The sequence below is a fragment of the Lolium perenne genome, chromosome 3, assembly GCF_019359855.2.
Source record: "Lolium perenne isolate Kyuss_39 chromosome 3, Kyuss_2.0, whole genome shotgun sequence".
In the NCBI taxonomy this organism is placed as follows: Eukaryota; Viridiplantae; Streptophyta; class Magnoliopsida; order Poales; family Poaceae; genus Lolium; species Lolium perenne.
Window position 1 is genome coordinate 213,216,065 of NC_067246.2, and position 18,463 is coordinate 213,234,527.

Sequence of the window (18,463 nt, forward strand, 5' to 3'; positions counted from 1 at the left end):
GGCGATGCTAGAGGTGGAGGCCTCATCTTCATATTCAGGCGCAGCAACTTTTACACCAACTGCCGGCACGGCAGCTAACTCAGGGGCAGCGGCAACAACATCCGGTACAGCGACGACCTCCTCTGCTATGTCCTGTCCTTCTCCCTGGGGCACTACTGTCCTGATTCTTGGTCCTGGTGTTCCAGGAAAATGGTGGCGCTGCACACGACGGTGAACATGGTGGTAGTGCTGGCGGTGGTTGTGGCGGCGACGGAGGCCACCACCAGGGCCGTAGCGACGACGAGAGGCACCAAGCACTACCCTGCGGTGGCGGACGCCACCGTTCCTGTTCCGGCGACGCTGAAAGCGCCGGTTAAAGTTCCGACGACGTACAGCGGCGAGTCTGAAAGTCCGGCAACGAAAATGGAAATCCGCATTTATTGAGAAACTGCATTCCCTTTTCTTTTACAAGACCATCTTATTGCCTCGTCCACCTTTATACGTGCAAACCTGTGTCATATGCGTCAGTCTCGATGACGAAGGGCTTCTAGAAATCGGGCAGTTGAACTCGTGTTGGTAGTAGATCCACTATACTGGTATGATGGTTTATAGCGGCGAGTCTGAAAGTCCGGCAACGAAAATGGGAGCGACCGTGCGAAGGAAAAAACTAGTTCCGGCAGCGGCCGGAAAGCCATTCTTTTCTCACCTTTTCTCTGTTCTCTCCTTGAGGCCTACTCGCTAGGGGCAGAGCCAGTGCTGATGACGTAGAGAGAAACCAGAGATTGCAGTGAATGATTGATTCTATTGATTGTGACTGTGCGACTGTTCGGTTTAGACAGCGTTTGGACAACGCGAGATTTCTAACTGCTAGGTAGTTTTCCTAATAGAAATCCTAACTGCCTTATTAGCCTAATTACAATGCTAATTTATTCCTAACAGAAAGAAAAGATTAATCGAGTGTTGAGTTTTAGGATTCCTACACAGGTGTGAGATCACACCATAGCCTCAAAAACCAAGGAGGGAATTCCACTTTTTACCCTCTAGTTATGTATATGTGATATTAATTATCGCACCGAGTGAAAAAACGTGTAGATTGTCCATTTTAAAAGCCTTGGACCCCGGTTTTCGAATGTGTGTTCATTGAGCAAGGTGTTAGGTGATGACCGGGGTCTAAAAATAGCAAGACGATAGTTAGGAATGGTACATATGGATTAAAGAAGTTTGGACATAGTCGTCCATGAGACCCTCCTATATTTACATATTTTATCACTCCACATCGACATATCATGCCTATCCTATCAAACAATGACAAGCAAAATGCTAAATTAGGGCTACATCGTCGTTAAAGCTTCTTAAATGGGATATTTTGGTAGAGGTTGTTTCACTAAATAGGGTAATATGTGTCACAAATGCGCAACTATAGGGTAAAATGTGAAATTCACTCAAAACCAATTGACTTCTAAAACTATTTATAAGTTCTATTTTTAAGGGATCCGCCAGAGTTGCTCTTAGATCTTTGAAAACCCTCTCTATGTTGTCTCCTCTTTATCTTTTTCGCGAGACACAGTAAAGATGAAGATGCTCATAAATATGCATATAAACTCACAACTATAAACGCACACACGCATACCCTAGCTGTATGAGTACCTCCGAGAGTCAGAGTCCAAAAAATTGATCCGGTGGGTTTCAAAATTGACGAAGTCGCCATAGGTGCATCGCTATCGACGAGAACATCGTCTGCCACTAAAAGAATATTCCGCCTTTATTAGATATCAAAGTGTCAAACTGAGGTTTGATCCTTTGGGATGGGGTACCACTACTCTCCTAACCATTCAACTACAAGTTTGGTTCTTTTGACTCCTCGTACCTACAAATACTTTGATTACATGTGTACCTCAATGCATGCCGAAACATACACATGTATTGCTATCGATTTATTCATGTACTCCCTCCATCCTATGAAATTTATCTTAGAGTTATCTATGTTTAAATGTACATGAACACTAAATAATATCTAGATACATCTAAATTTAGACCAATCTAAGACATGTTTCATGGTCAGAGGGAGTATGTTCCCTTTTTCCGAGAAAACAATTACTCTAGGATATTTTAATATTTACATAGCAAAAACAAAATTGTGAAAATGAATCAATTCATGACTGAAAACTTGAATACATCTTTGTTCTGGCTCGTTGGATATCCATAGCCAGCTCGTCTTTGAGTTTCTTTTTGCATCTAAAATGGTTTGCTCCAATCTCCTTAAAGATATGGTCATTTCTGGTTATCCACATGACCCAAAGCCACAAGAAACAATAGTATTAAAATTCACGATTCTTATTAAGCGAACATTACATCATTAAACAAAAAACTGATTGTAGGTCAAGACGTAAGTTAAGTCCGTGTATAGGTATGTGTATATAATGAACAATGTAACAAATGTTGATCCCTAAACTGTGCGGCCACTCAACACCCTTATTATCCAGTAGTACCGTTTCACTCGCACTCCCCAGTGCCATTATCTGCCTGCCACCTTCTCATTACGTGTATCCGGGCACCGGGCCTCTAACCTAGTAATGAAGTATATATAGTTTATCAGTCAACGAACAGAATTGCTTTGCCTTAGTTGGCTTCGCAATCCTTGGTCAGGGACCAAAGCCTGTGCCTCCCGTGTGCACTTCGAAGTTAAGCATCAGATGTGCAGAAGCAGCCGCATCCGCCCGGTTGGTAGGAGGCCGTCTGTCTGCTGTACCCGATCAGTGCTGCAGAGACGTCCGGGCTGTAGAAATCCACAATGCCGGCAGCGTCCTTTAGCATGCTGCTGTTGTTGCCACCCTCGTGATGATGAGGGTGGTGATCAGTAGCTGCACCGCCGCCGTCCATTATGATGTTGCCTGCAGCGAGGGCAGCAGCGGCGGCGACCGCTGCCGAACCGCCGCACTGCCAGGGCTGCGTCTGGTAGAACACCTTGGAGACGACGAGCTTGCCGTCCTTCTCCTCCTCGTCGGAGCCCAGGTGGAACTGGTGGCCTTCTCCGGCTTGCGCTGCTTGCCATAGTTGGTGTATAGAGGACCAGGATCTTCTTGTAGCCCTTGAGCTTGCCGTCGGTGAACACGGGGCGGGTCTTGCCCGTCTTGTGCCACCGCGTCTCACCGCCCTGCTCGTCGGTGTGCACATTATGCCGCTTCCTCGTCCCGGTGGTGTACGCCTTGGACGGCCGGTGGAAGAAGTGACGGATGAGGCCATCCTTGCCGATCGACTCGTAGAACCAACAAATTAAGTGAATAACCATAACGCGAAGGGTTACAGGTGTAAATTTGGTCTAATTGATGCATATCTTTACCTACTAATAAAGGAAGGAAGGTTTCTCCCCATAATTTTCGTCCTTCTTTAATTACCCTACATGTCAATTATATTTACGATTACTACCACCGGTAAGTGAAACACTACAGGAATGGGAGAAGACGCCGACAGCCAAACTGTACGCCGACGGCTTTTTATCGGGGCCGTCGGCGTACGGAGTCGCCAGGGCAGATCAGGAAGCCGACCGTCGGCGTACAAATACCGTCGGCGTAGAGGAGGCTACGCCGAGGGCAGCCGTCGGCGTCACCTTGGCCCTCGGCGTAGTACCGGCATCGCCTCTGGCCCAGCCCGCGCCGTCGTCGCCCGCTCACGGCGTCAGTTAGACGCCGACGGCCACCCTCGGCATAGGGCATGGGCACCCTATGCCGACGGCCACCCTCGGCATATAGGATTTTTTTTTATTTTTTTTATTTTTTCCCTCTCTCATATTACTTTATAATATGTTTCTATTATTTATTTACTAGTATGAATTGTGTAAAAAATGGTTCTATTTTTTAAGAATTCGTAGATGGCATATGTAGGTCCCATGGGTGACGCTCTTCGCAGACGGGTCAACCGGAGCCACTAGGCCCAACATTTGCTATCGATGTACATATGGTTAGATCCGCGGGTTCCCCGCCCTACGGTTTCCCGAACCCTAACCCTAACTCTAACCCTAACTCTAACCCTAACCGTAACCCTAACTCTAGCCCTAACCCTAACCCTAGGGTTTCCACATACATTGCTAACTCTAACCCTAACCCTAACCCTAACCCTAACCCTAACCCTAGGGTTTCCACATACATTGCTAACTCTAACCCTAACCCTAACCCTAACTCTAACCCTAACCCTAGGGTTTCCACATACATTGCTAACCCTAACTATAACCCTAACAAATCACTTGGTAAAACCCTAACCCTAGGGGTCCCGCCCTAGGGTTTCCCAAGAAACAGATCACCGGAGCGTCAGAATTGTTGGAAAACTTGCTTCTGCCCCTAACATACATGTACAAGTGTGATGTAAGGTTTGGCTAACCTTGGATGTACCCGGCGTTGACGATTTCCGCATAATGGGCTACCAGTTGGTAAAATCCAGGATCTGTATGTGGAAACCCCCGCCATGGCTCCAACGGAGCCTATTTTATGGTAAAGTATGCCCAACCTATGGTTTCCATGTACATATGTCCTAAACAAAGCAAAATAAATAAAAAAGTCCACTGGTAAACCCTCACACGGAGAAAGCTATAGGGGTAGATGTGTGGGGTCCCCGCCCTAGGGTTTTCCAAGTTACAGACCACCGGAGCGTCGGAATCGCTGGAAAACTTGTGTGTGCCCACATGACATGCACAAAAGTGATTTGAGATGGTTTTATATCCAAGGATACCCCCCAAGGTGTGTCCGGCTTCTCGGACAGGGGGTTCCTACACTTAGGCAGATTCTGGATGTATAGGGGGGAACTCTCTCGGAGGTGAACCGGAGAGAAACTTGAGATCATATGTGATGATCCTTGTTTCCACATGTACCTATGACCTAACCAAGCTCAAATGGAGGCATATGCCCACCGGGGGACCCCCGATGGGATGCAGTCAAAGGGGTAGACCGCGCGGTCAACAGAACTAGGGTTTCGTCGGAAATCGAGCATCGGATCTAGGGAATGGCCCCAAAACTTGTGTGTGTCCACATGGAATGCACAAAAGTGATTTGAGATGGTTTTATATCCAAGGCTACCCCCCAGGTGTGTCCGGCTTCTCGGACAGGGGGTTCCTACACTTAGGCAGATTCTGCGTGTATAGGGGGGAACTGAAAGTGCATGGACCCCCATGTGTGGTTTTGGTAATTAATGACAATCCCTATGGACTAATGTTTGCATTGAGTTATATTTGTAGGTGTTGTCCATAGGCAATGCTTGAACCATATGTTGGCTTCAAGGTTGCATTAAAAAGAAATAACTAAATTTGCACTTTCATCGATATTGCACATGTGAGAGGTTTGAGGAATTGATATGCAATAAAATTGCTAGATAGGCATAGTTGGGATGGATGAAACATGAGCATGATTTAATATACTTCCCAACAAATGCACTCATCTCAACTTACTCACATTCACAATAAAGAGGTTTCATTAAGACTTTTGCAAGAAGCACAACATTTGCAAATCAAGAGATTCATGCCAAGATGCAACCACATGGTTGGATGCTAGAAAAATATGCATGAGAAGATACTTGTTACCGAGATAGCATTGGTGTGGATGTAGTAGATATGTGTTCGTTGACCATCCTAGCTTGCCTCAAGTTACCATTGAGTCACCACTTCTTCCCAAGAGTGAGACAAACATCCAATGCATATCCATTGCACCTAACACAAAGGTAAGTACAAAATGGTCCCCAAACTAATTGGGTCCGAAGTAGTTAGACACACTACAACATATAGGACAAACTCCAGATATGAAATTGAATTTCATGCACATCTTAGCCAAATTAGGATTTGATGGAGTTTACCCTATATATTGGATCAAAGAAAGTGACACATGCCATAAGATATACATATATTAAATATGCATGCACAATACTTTCAAGAACCAAATGAAGATACAATTTGGACAAAACACCAAATAAACCAAGAGACAATGGTTGTCCAAATTGTATCAAAGAATCAAATCAACACAAGATTGACTACAAAGACTTATCTCATTATGAGAAGCTAATTAAACCTAAACGCAAAGGAATGAGATAACCAACTCCCAAGAGAGCAAGGTTCCAACAAATAAACCAAACCCTCGACACTTCTTATGATGGCACAAAGTACCAAAGAGAAAGTTTATGTCTCCCAAAACCAAATTTTTGATAATGATCAAGAGATGTTAAGCATTTTAATAAATATAGAAGAGATCCCCCAAGATTGGTGCATTATCTAGAATTTTTCATATGAATACAAAATGCACAAAACTAGGATCATCACGCTACCTATATCTTCTTAAAATGCTAGAAAGTTTGAATAGACAACTTAGATCCATAAGTTGCAAGGAAGACACATGGGAGTCAAAGCACAACAAATTCATGGCAATAAATAAGGCAATTTAAACACAAGAGCCAATGTAGATATGATCAATAAATATCTACCTCATAATTGATTACCAATTGTCCTAGGACAAGAGGTATTAGGAAATATTTCCCGGTGGTAGTTTGTAAGTATACATAAGATCATATTTACAACGAACAAAGCATATGGTAAAAGATACGAGTTAACCATCATGCAAAGAAAGTTTCTTGATAGCTTCATTTATTCATACCAACATGCAAGGCAATTAATAGTATTCATACCAATATGCAAAGCAATTAATAGTATTCATACCAACATGCAAAGAAATTAATAGTATGACTTGAAGCACATGGTTTTCCAAAAATGTATTGAGGGACACGTTGTGAAAAACCATGCCAAGAAAAACTTTCACAAATAAGATCCACAAAGATATTAGCAATGAAGCTATTTAAGCAAATTGGAGCTTGTTTGAGCAAACATGCCACATAGGAGAGAGATAATTTTTACGATATCAATTCTATGTGACACAACCTCAAATGTTCACATTTTCTAGGCTTGTAATATGCACAAAGCTTATTACCCCCCATAATGTGATAAGGAATTTATTTTCACAAGAGGCAAATAAGATCCAACTAGAGATATTAATGGACATTAGAATTTGAATTTCTCATGAAGATGACATACCACATAGAGACTAGATAATCTTGCAATATCAATTCTAAGTGATATTCCTCATGTACACACATTGTTAGGATTGTGAAATTCCTAAAGGCATATCACTCCCCCAAAATGTTATAGTCCATTAATCTCTCATAAGAGCCATATAAGATACAACAAGATGCAAAGAGGCTCCAACACAAACACAAATACATGGTGTGCAACCCAACATGCATAGACTTGATTTCTCAAGCAAAACTATTAGGAAGCACAACATATACAAACACATGTTAGGAACAAAACTAACACATGCAAAGGGGCGAGTAACTTTCAATATAAATGAGTTGAGCACATGTTACCGCAAGGAGGAACATTGAATATATGATAGAAGCAAGATAACCAAGACTTGGCTTCAGATAATATAAATGATGAAGATCCCTTAATTCTTCATGATGTAGCCAAGTCTCCAATGCCCTCCAACAAGCACCTATTGATCAAGTTTTGGATTGTTGGTCCCCAACTAAGTTGGGTCCTAAGAGGTTAGTCACAATGGGCTTGGCAACCCAAATGGTTCTTTTCTTGACACCACTTTGAGCACCAACATATTTGGCAAACACATTTCCACCCTCATCCTTATGAATAGAATAAACATCATCAATGGTGATAGAGTTGGATGAGGTACCAATAGTGCAAAAGGAGGAGATGTGGCCCTTCTCGCGACATATGTAGCAAGTTCTTTTCTTCTCCTTCTTCTCACTAGATTTCTCCACAATGGGAGCATTGGCTTGGTTCTTCTTGGGAAGTGGCATTTCTTCAACTTGAGGTTGAATATGAGTTTGAACTTGAGGCCGCTTCACTTTTTGCTTCTTCTTCAAAGGGCAAGATCTAACATAGTGCCCTTCAATTTTGCACTTGAAGCAAACAATCTTGGCCGGGTCTTTGACTTGTACTTGGCCCTTCTTCTTGTTGTTGTTATTGTTCTTGTTGTTGGATTTGAATCCAAGTCCACTCTTGTCATTGGGGGATTGTTGCACACTTAACATCGTGTCAAGTTTGCATTTCCCTTCATGACTCTTTACCAAGTCGGTCTTCAAAGAAGTGACTTGGGCCTTGAGCTCTTTGATTTCCTCTACATGGTTAGTAACAATACAAGTACTAGAGGAAGTAGAATCTTCATTATTAGAGCAACAAGGCAAGGAAGATAATTCATCACAAGATTTAGCAATATTATGAGTGGATGAATTACTAGGACTAGCACATGGCAATATAGCATTTTGAGTAGTAGTGCTAGTATCCACATGAGGCTTACAAGGTGTTGCCTTTGATATGATAGCCTCATGAGCTAACTTTAGCCTATCATGAGAGGCTAGAAGATCCTCATGGGAGCTAGAAAGCTTTCCATGATTTTCTTCCAATTTCCCATAATTGCTAGTTAGCAAATCAAGTTGAGCCCTTAGCTCAACATTCTCCTTCAAGATAGATGCTTCACAAGAAGTAGAGTTAGTAGCACAAGCATCATCACAAGACACATCAAGAAGAGAGGGTAACATAGCATGCTCTTTTAAATATGAAGCTTGTAGTTGCTCATATGACTTGGTGAGGATAGAGTGTTCGCTCTCCAAGGCCTTGTGGGCCTTGTCTAGATCATCTAGATCCTTAACAAGTTTATCATGACCAACACCAACTTTGGACTTTTCATTTTTAAGCAATTTTAATTTAGCTTTAGCATGGTCTCTTTCTTTAGTGAGTTTAGAAACTATTTCATTTTGAGACACTTCAAGGGTTTCAAGTTGCTCTTCAAGAGAGGCTATGATCTCTTGTTCTTCTTCAAGGTCATTCTTTAGGGATGCTACATCATTGGCATACTCTCGTTCAAGAGCACCCTTTTTATCAATGGTGTTCTCATGCATCCAAATAAGTTTTTGGCTCTCAATAGCGGTAGTCAAGATTTCAAAGAAGTGAGTGCTAGCAATTTTATCTTTGCAAATAACCTTGAATACGCTCTTACCCTTATCGCGTAGAGAGACAACCCAATCCTCTTCTTCATATTCATCCTCATCCTTATCACCACGAGACATATTAGGTTCCATGGTAGGAGGTACCGTGGAACCCTTGGCCATAAGGCATATATGAGGACCGTGAGATAAAGATGAGGAGTTACTTGAGGCTCCTTTCAAGATCTTGTCTTGACCAATAGAATCTTTGGTTTCCTCTACATTGTTAGACACACAACAACTAGAGGAAATGGAATCATTTTTATCATGGCCACAAGACAATGCAAGCATATCATCATTAGATTTTTTCAAGCAACTTACACATGATATGCAAGGACTATCAACACAAGCATGTAAATCATTTCTAGTGCTAGATGTGTTTGAGTCCGTAGATGAAACATTGCAATGAGATAGAGATGAAGAATCATTAATAGACAGCTCAATATCAACATTGCAATTTTCATCACCACTCACCATATCATTACCTTGTGTCTTGACACACTTTGGTGAAGTGGATGAAGATGAGAACTCACCACGGCCGGAAGTGGAAGCAATACAATCATCCTTAATAAAATTGGACACATCATATTTATCTTGAATCTTTATCCATAACTCATGAGCGCTCCAAAAAGGCAAGTATGGAAAAAGACCTACATCTCTCAAAGCATTCATAAGAACATAAGAAGCTTGAGAATTGAGATATAAATTTTTCTCATCCTCTAACGATAGATTTTGTGAATCCATAGGAGGAGAAAAACCTATATCTACAATTTTCTCCATATGAGGGTCAATGTCCCGAAAATGACTAAGCATGCAAATTTTCCAAACATCATAATTTGTGCCATCTAATATAAGAGTGTTATCGTGCACTAATCCTCTAGCCGACATCTTTACTCTCAAGGCGGTGAAGCCTAAGAATGAGAGACCTTGCTCTGATACCAATTGAAAGGACACGGATGTCGCCTAGAGGGGGGGGGGAGATAGCAAGCTCAAAGAAGGTCAACAATGGGGGCAAAAACGACGGTTTTGACGAGTTTTGTGCATAACGGGCAGATTTCTCTTGCCCTATTTAAGGGGGTCTTCTTCCCCAATGTTCCCCAACCGTTTGAGCTCGTTTTTGCCCCCATTGTTGACCTTCTTTGAGCTTGCTATCTCCCCCCCTCTAGGCGACATCCGTGTCCTTTCAGGAACTCCCTCGGAGGTGAACCGGAGAGAAACTTGAGATCATATGTGATGATCCTTGTTTCCACATGTACCTATGACCTAACCAAGCTCAAATGGAGGCATATGCCCACCGGGGGACCCCCGATGGGATGCAGTCAAAGGGGTAGACCGCGCGGTCAACAGAACTAGGGTTTCGTCGGAAATCGAGCATCGGATGTAGGGAATGGCCCCAAAACTTGTGTGTGTCCACATGGAATGCACAAAAGTGATTTGAGATGGTTTTATATCCAAGGCTACCCCCCAGGTGTGTCCGGCGTCTCGGACAGGGGGTTCCTACACTTAGGCAGATTCTGCGTGTATAGGGGGGAACTCCCTCGGAGGTGAACCGGAGAGAAACTTGAGATCATATGTGATGATCCTTGTTTCCACATGTACCTATGACCTAACCAAGCTCAAATGGAGGCATATGCCCACCGGGGACCCCGATGGGATGCAATCAAAGGGGTAGACCGCGCGGTCACCGTAACTAGGGTTTCGTCGGAAATCGAGCATCGGATCTAGGGAATGGCCCCAAAACTTGTGTGTGTCCACATGGAATGCACAAAAGTGATTTGAGATGGTTTTATATCCAAGGCTACCCCCCCAGGTGTGTCCGGCTTCTCGGACAGGGGGTTCCTACACTTAGGCATATTCTGCGTGTATAGGGGGGGAACTCCCTCGGAGGTGAACCGGAGAGAAACTTGAGATCATATGTGATGATCCTTGTTTCCACATGTACCTATGACCTAACCAAGCTCAAATGGAGGCATATGCCCACCGGGGGACCCCCGATGGGATGCAGTCAAAGGGGTAGACCGCGCGGTCACCGTAACTAGGGTTGCGTCGGAAATCGAGCATCGGATCTAGGGAATGGCCCCAAAACTTGTGTGTGTCCACATGGAATGCACAAAAGTGATTTGAGATGGTTTTATATCCAAGGCTACCCCCCAGGTGTGTCCGGCTTCTCGGACAGGGGGTTCCTACACTTAGGCAGATTCTGCGTGTATAGGGGGGAACTCCCTCGGAGGTGAACCGGAGAGAAACTTGAGATCATATGTGATGATCCTTGTTTCCACATGTACCTATGACCTAACCAAGCTCAAATGGAGGCATATGCCCACCGGGGACCCCGATGGGATGCAGTCAAAGGGGTAGACCGCGCGGTCAACAGAACTAGGGTTTCGTCGGAAATCGAGCATCAGATGTAGAGAATGGCCCCAAAACTTGTGTGTGTCCACATGGAATGCACAAAAGTGATTTGAGATGGTTTTATATCCAAGGCTACCCCCTGTGTGTGTCCGGCTTCTCGGACAGGGGGTTCCTACACTTAGGCAGATTCCGCATGTATAGGGGGGAACTCCCTCGGAGTTGAACCGGAGAGAAACTTGAGATCATATGTGATGATCCTTGTTTCCACATGTACCTATGACCTAACCAAGCTCAAATGGAGGAATATGCCCACCGGGGACCCCGATGGGATGCGATCAAAGGGGTAGACCGCGCGGTCAACCGTAACTAGGGTTTCGTCGGAAATCGAGCATCAGATGTAGAGAATGGCCCCAAAACTTGTGTGTGTCCACATGGAATGCACAAAAGTGATTTGAGATGGTTTTATATCCAAGGCTACCCCCTGTGTGTGTCCGGCTTCGACAGGGGTTCCTACACTTAGGCAGATTCTCGCATGTATAGGGGAACTCCCTGAGTTGAACCGGAGAGAAACTTGAGATCATATGTGATGATCCTTGTTTCCACATGTACCTATGACCTAACCAAGCTCAAATGGAGGCATATGCCCACCGGGGACCCCGATGGGATGCAATCAAAGGGGTAGACCGCGCGGTCACCGTAACTAGGGTTTCGTCGAAATCGAGCATCGGATCTAGGGAATGGCCCCAAAACTTGTGTGTGTCCACATGGAATGCACAAAAGTGATTTGAGATGGTTTTATATCCAAGGCTACCCCCTGTGTGTGTCCGGCTTCTCGGACAGGGGGTTCCTACACTTAGGCGCATTCTGCGTGTATAGGGGGAACTCCCTGAGGTGAACCGGAGAGAAACTTGAGATCATATGTGATGATCCTTGTTTCCACATGTACCTATGACCTAACCAAGCTCAAATGGAGGCATATGCCCACCGGGGGACCCCGATGGGATGCGATCAAAGGGGTAGACCGCGCGGTCAACCGTAACTAGGGTTTCGTCGGAAATCGAGCATCGGATCTAGGGAATGGCCCCAAAACTTGTGTGTGTCCACATGGAATGCACAAAAGTGATTTGAGATGGTTTTATATCCAAGGCTACCCCCCAGGTTTGTCCGGCTTCTCGGACAGGGGGTTCCTACACTTAGGCAGATTCTGCGTGTATAGGGGGGAACTCTCTCGGAGGTGAACCGGAGAGAAACTTGAGATCATATGTGATGATCCTTGTTTCCACATGTACCTATGACCTAACCAAGCTCAAATGGAGGCATATGCCCACCGGGGACCCGATGGGATGCAGTCAAAGGGGTAGACCGCGCGGTCAACAGAACTAGGGTTTCGTCGGAAATCGAGCATCAGATGTAGAGAATGGCCCCAAAACTTGTGTGTGTCCACATGGAATGCACAAAAGTGATTTGAGATGGTTTTATATCCAAGGCTACCCCCCCCAGGTGTGTCCGGCTTCTCGGACAGGGGGTTCCTACACTTAGGCAGATTCTGCATGTATAGGGGAACTCCTGAGTTGAACCGGAGAGAAACTTGAGATCATATGTGATGATCCTTGTTTCCACATGTACCTATGACCTAACCAAGCTCAAATGGAGGCATATGCCCACCGGGGGACCCCGATGGGATGCGATCAAAGGGGTAGACCGCGCGGTCAACAGAACTAGGGTTTCGTCGGAAATCGAGCATCAGATGTAGAGAATGGCCCCAAAACTTGTGTGTGTCCACATGGAATGCACAAAAGTGATTTGAGATGGTTTTATATCCAAGGATACCCCCCTCTGTGTGTCGGCTTCTGACAGGGGGTTCCTACACTTAGGCAGATTCTGCATGTATAGGGGGGAACTCCCTCGGAGTTGAACCGGAGAGAAACTTGAGATCATATGTGATGATCCTTGTTTCCACATGTACCTATGACCTAACCAAGCTCAAATGGAGGCATATGCCCACCGGGGGACCCCCGATGGGATGCAGTCAAAGGGGTAGACCGCGCGGTCAACAGAACTAGGGTTTCGTCGGAAATCGAGCATCGGATCTATGCTTAACCCTTGACAACACCTGATGATAGATGTTTCTTTTATCTCCATTCAGTTGTACCTTGTGTAGTGGTGGTAGCAATTTGGTACAAATACATGGAATTCAATATCTAAGATGCATTCGTTCATAAGTTTATGTAGCTTCTAAATTTGAGGTGTATAACTTTTGATAAACTATTCTAATCACCCCGTTCCTAAGAAATTTGGTCAATTTTGTATTCCAAAAAAAATAAGAGAGAAAAAAATAAGAGAAAAATAAGAGAAAAAAATAAAAAAAATAAGAGAAAAATAAGAGAAAAAAAAACTCTATGCCGACGGCCACCCTCGGCATATAGCCGGCCGTCGGCATATGTGCCCGCGCCGCACCGTTACATGGGAGCTGGTCGAGCCAGACCAGCTCCCAAACCCTAAACGCCCAACCGCCCCCGCGCCGCCAGCCCAAACTCGCCCCGCGCCGCCGCCCAAATTTGCCGCCCGCGCCCGCCCCTCGCCGTCGCCGGCCGCCCGCCTGCCGCCCGCTGCCCTCCCTCCCCGGCCGCCCTCCCGCCCGCTGCCCCTCCCTCCCCGGCCGCCCTCCTCCCCTGCCCCGCCCTCCTCTCCCCTGCCCCGCCCTCCTCTCCCCTATCCCGCCGCCCGCCCGCTGCCCCTCCTGAAAGGACACGGATGTCGCCTAGAGGGGGGGGGGTGAATAGGCGATTTAAAACTTTTACGAGATGGGCTTAACAAATGCGGAATAAAACTAGCGTTTACTTTGTCAAGCCCAAAGCCTATATACTATGGTTCACCTATGTGCACCAACAACTTATTCTAAGCAAGAGTTCACCTATGTGCACCAACAACTTATGCTAAGCAATACAAGCAAGTATGTGATAGCAAGATATATATAACTTCAAGCACGATGGCTATCACAAGGTAAAGTGCATAAGTAAAGAGCTCGGGTATAGAGATAACCGAGGCACGCGGGAGACGATGATTTATCCCGGAGTTCACACTCTTGCGAGTGCTAATCTCCGGTGGAGAGGTGCGGTTGCTTAGTGCTCCCGAACGCCACAAGAGGCTCACCTTGAGGTGTGGTTGCTCGATGCACACCAACGCCACAAAGGCCTCACCCCAAGATGCGGTACTCACACCACACACCGAACGCCACGAAGGCGCCTCACCTAAATCTCCGGTGACCCTCGCCACAAAGGCCTAGGTCACGGTTCCACTAAGGGATTTCCTTCGAGGCTGAAACCGGGCCTTACACAAAGATTGGGGCACACATCCACAACTTAATTGGAGGCTCCCAACAAACCGCCACAAAGGCCTAGAGTCCGTCTAGGGTTCCAAGAACCCAAGAGTAACAACCTTCTTGCTTTCACCACCACGAATCACCGTGGAGAACTCAAACCGATGCACCAAATGCAATGGCAAGAACACCACAAAGATGCTCAAGTCCTTCTCTCTCAAATTCCAACAAAGCTACAAAAGCTATTGGGGGAATAAGAGAGGAAGAACAAAGGAATTCACAAAGAACACCAAGATCAAGATCTAGAGAGTTCCACTCACAAAGAGATGGATTTGATTGGTAGAAATGTAGATCTAGATCTCCTCTCTCTTTTCCCTCAAATGGGGGCAAGAATCATGGAGGGATTGAGAGATGGAGCAAGCTTCTCTAGTTCAACAATGGAGGGGAGAGAGAGTGAGAGAAGCACAGCCCAAGGAGGAAGAAGGGGGGTATTTATACCCCCAAGAAAATCGAGCCGTTTGGGCAAAAACAGGGCCGGATATTCCGGCCCAAGTTGGGGCCGGATTATCCGGGGCCGGATAATCCGGCCTCAGTGGACAAAACCTGGACAAAATCCGGCCAAAAATCCGGCCCCTATCCAGAGCTGCTTTTCTTCCGGTCCTTAGACGATTTCGGGCCGGATCTGTCCGAAATATCCGGCCCGGGTTATCCGTCGCGGATATTTCCAAAATATCCGGCCTAAGAAAACTGCTAAACACCAAAACTAAAACGGGCATAACTTTTGCATCCGGACTCCGATTTCGATGATCTTGGGCTCGTTGAAATCACAACAATGAGCTCTACAACAATATGCATAGAAACATCATAGTCCAGCAAAGGAGGATAGAAACAAATGAAGAAAGGTTTGACCTATCTCAAAAAGACATACCGGTAAAACCTCCAATCTTGAAAATGCAACAAGTTGCCCATGGAAAAACCATTCTCAATGAACTAGAGCTTGTCATGAGAATAAGCACAAGCTCTAAAACATCACATGGATAAGATCCAAATAAAACCAAGAAAGATGATGAACCAAACTCGAAAACGCAATAAGTGATCTATGCGAAATCCGTTTCGATGAACTAGAGCTTGTCATGAGAATAAGCACAAGCTCTAAAACATCACATGGATAAGGTCCAAATAACAACCAAGAAAGATGATGCAAGGATGCAAAGGTTTGAGCTCTCTCCGAACGATACGATCGAGTTACTCACTCGAGAGCCCTCTTGATAGTACGGCAACTAAACTATAAACCGGTCTCCAACTACACTATGAGACCGGTGAGAAACAAACCCTATCAAGAGCAAACCTTATACTTGCGCATTCCACTTGAGCTCGATGACGACGATCTTGACCTCAACAAGATGGAACGCCTTTCTTGCTTGTGCTTGCTTGACGAAGTCTTGTGGATTGCTCCCCCATAATCCACCATGGGAGAGCTTCTTCTTCGGCGCATCTTCACATAACCATGACCACCATGTGGATTGCTCCCCCATAATCCACCATGGGAGAACTTCTTCTTCGGCGCATCTTCACATATCCATGATCACCATATGGATGGCAAGACTCAAGCAAAGGATCTCTTCGAGATGGCTCATCTTGAACTTGCACTTCATTTCTTCATTCTTCATCATGTTGATGTCTTGAAGTAGCTTGAGGGCTCACTTCATCTTCATCTTCAAGACATACTTGACACTTGATATCCTTCATCAATTTCTTCTTATTGCAACCTTGAAGCCAACATATGGTTCAAGAATTGCCTATGGACAACTCCTACAAATATAACTCAATGCAAACATTAGTCCATAGGGATTGTCATTAATTACCAAAACCACACATGGGGGCTCCATGCACTTTCAATCTCCCCCATTTTGGTAATTGATGACAATCTCTTTGAGAGGGTTTATATAAGGAATTTAAGTAACAAATAAGTTGAATATATAGAGCAAACTCCCCCATAATATATGCATGTGTGAATGATCTTGACTTTCATTGCATATATTGGCATTCAAAGCCTAGTGGAGTTTCCTCTAAATATTCAACTATGCAAAGCAACAAGATGCAATGCAATAAAGGCACATGCTTAAGCACAAAGCAAAGACATAACCAAATTCCCTTAAACCCTCCAAACTTCTCCCCCATTGGCACCAATTGCCGAAATGGGTGAAAAATTTAAAAGGCTAATATAGTGAGAGTTCCTCCATAGCGTGTGCATTTCTCATAATTTGAGTGGAATCAAATGCACATATCCAATGGCGAATATTCGGAAGGAATCACACTATAGATAGGATCAAAGATTGCAAAAAGATAACAAAGTCAAGAAGCTTCAACAAATGAAGCAAGCAACCAAATGAGTCACAAAGAGGATACCAAAAGAAAGATAGATCTTATGATAAGATCAAGAAGATTGCTCTAAATAATATGAGGAAGCTCCCCAAGGTTTGTGCACAAAACTAGACAATTTGCATTGGAGTATAAAGTGCACAAACATGGAATCATCACTCCCATAATATCATTCAAAAACAAAAGATACCAAGTGAATCAAACTCTAATGATCACCACAAGATAGTGCTCTAAATCAAATGAGGAAGCTCCCCAAGGTACATGCATAAATTAAAATGTTGTATTTGAATACAATATGCATAACATGGAATCCTCACTCCCTCATTACCATTTAAAACACAAACATTTGGAATAGATCATAGATAGAGAAATAAGCTTAACACTTGCAACAAACAAATAGTTGAGCAAAAAGTAAGAGGCACCATAATAAAAGGCTCAACCAAGAAGATATGTGAAAGGCATGATAAAGCATATTATAAGACTATTATATGGATGAGCAAAAAGCATCATCATAGTCTTCAATGAATTATATTTCTTAGCATGACCAATCAACATGCAACAAATAAAAAAGATATCAAATGGAGATGTATCATCTCTTATGTGTATAAGTTTCTCTAAGTGGACAATATCACAAAGATATTTATCCACAAAGAAACATGCACACACCAAATAGATACACAAGAAAAATAGCATGATATCCAAGACGAAGTCATGCAATATACCAATAAGATTTTTGCTTAATAGCATGGCCAAAGGCTCAATATTATCTTATTGTACATTCATGAACTTCAACCACAAACAACTAAAATACATCACCAATATCAACAAGGGATAGAAGATAGTTGGGATGCATTTGAGAAAGGCAACAAGTATCACAAACGGGGATACCAAAAGAAGTAACTAAATTTGCACTTTCATCTATATTGCACATGTGAGAGCCTTGAGGAATTGATATGCAACAAAATTGCTAGATAGGCATAGTTGGGATGGATGAATCATGAGCATGATTTAAAATACTTCCCAACACATGCACTCATCTCAAATTACTCACATTCACAATAAAGAGGTTTCATTAAGACTTTTGCAAGAAGCACAACATTTGCAAATCAAGAGATTCATGCCAAGATGCAACCATAAGGTTGGATACAAGAAAAGTATGCATGAGAAGATACTTGTTACCAAGATAGCATTGGTGTGGATGTAGTAGATATGTGTTCGTTGATCATCCTAGCTTGCCTCACGTTACCATTGAGTCACCACTTCTTTCCAAGAGTGAGACAAGCATTCAATGCATATCCATTGTACCTAACACAAAGGTAAGTACAAAATGGTCCCCAAACTAATTGGGTCCGAAGTAGTTAGACACACTACAACATATAGGACAAACTCCACAATTCTATGTGC

At 44.1% G+C, this 18,463-nt stretch overlaps 1 pseudogene; it reads right to left on the reverse strand.

Annotated features, from left to right (window-relative positions):
- Positions 1 to 2,621: 2,621 nt before the first annotated feature.
- LOC127343283 (NAC domain-containing protein 73-like) overlaps positions 2,622 to 18,463 on the reverse strand; it is a 58,084-nt pseudogene continuing 42,242 nt past the window's right edge.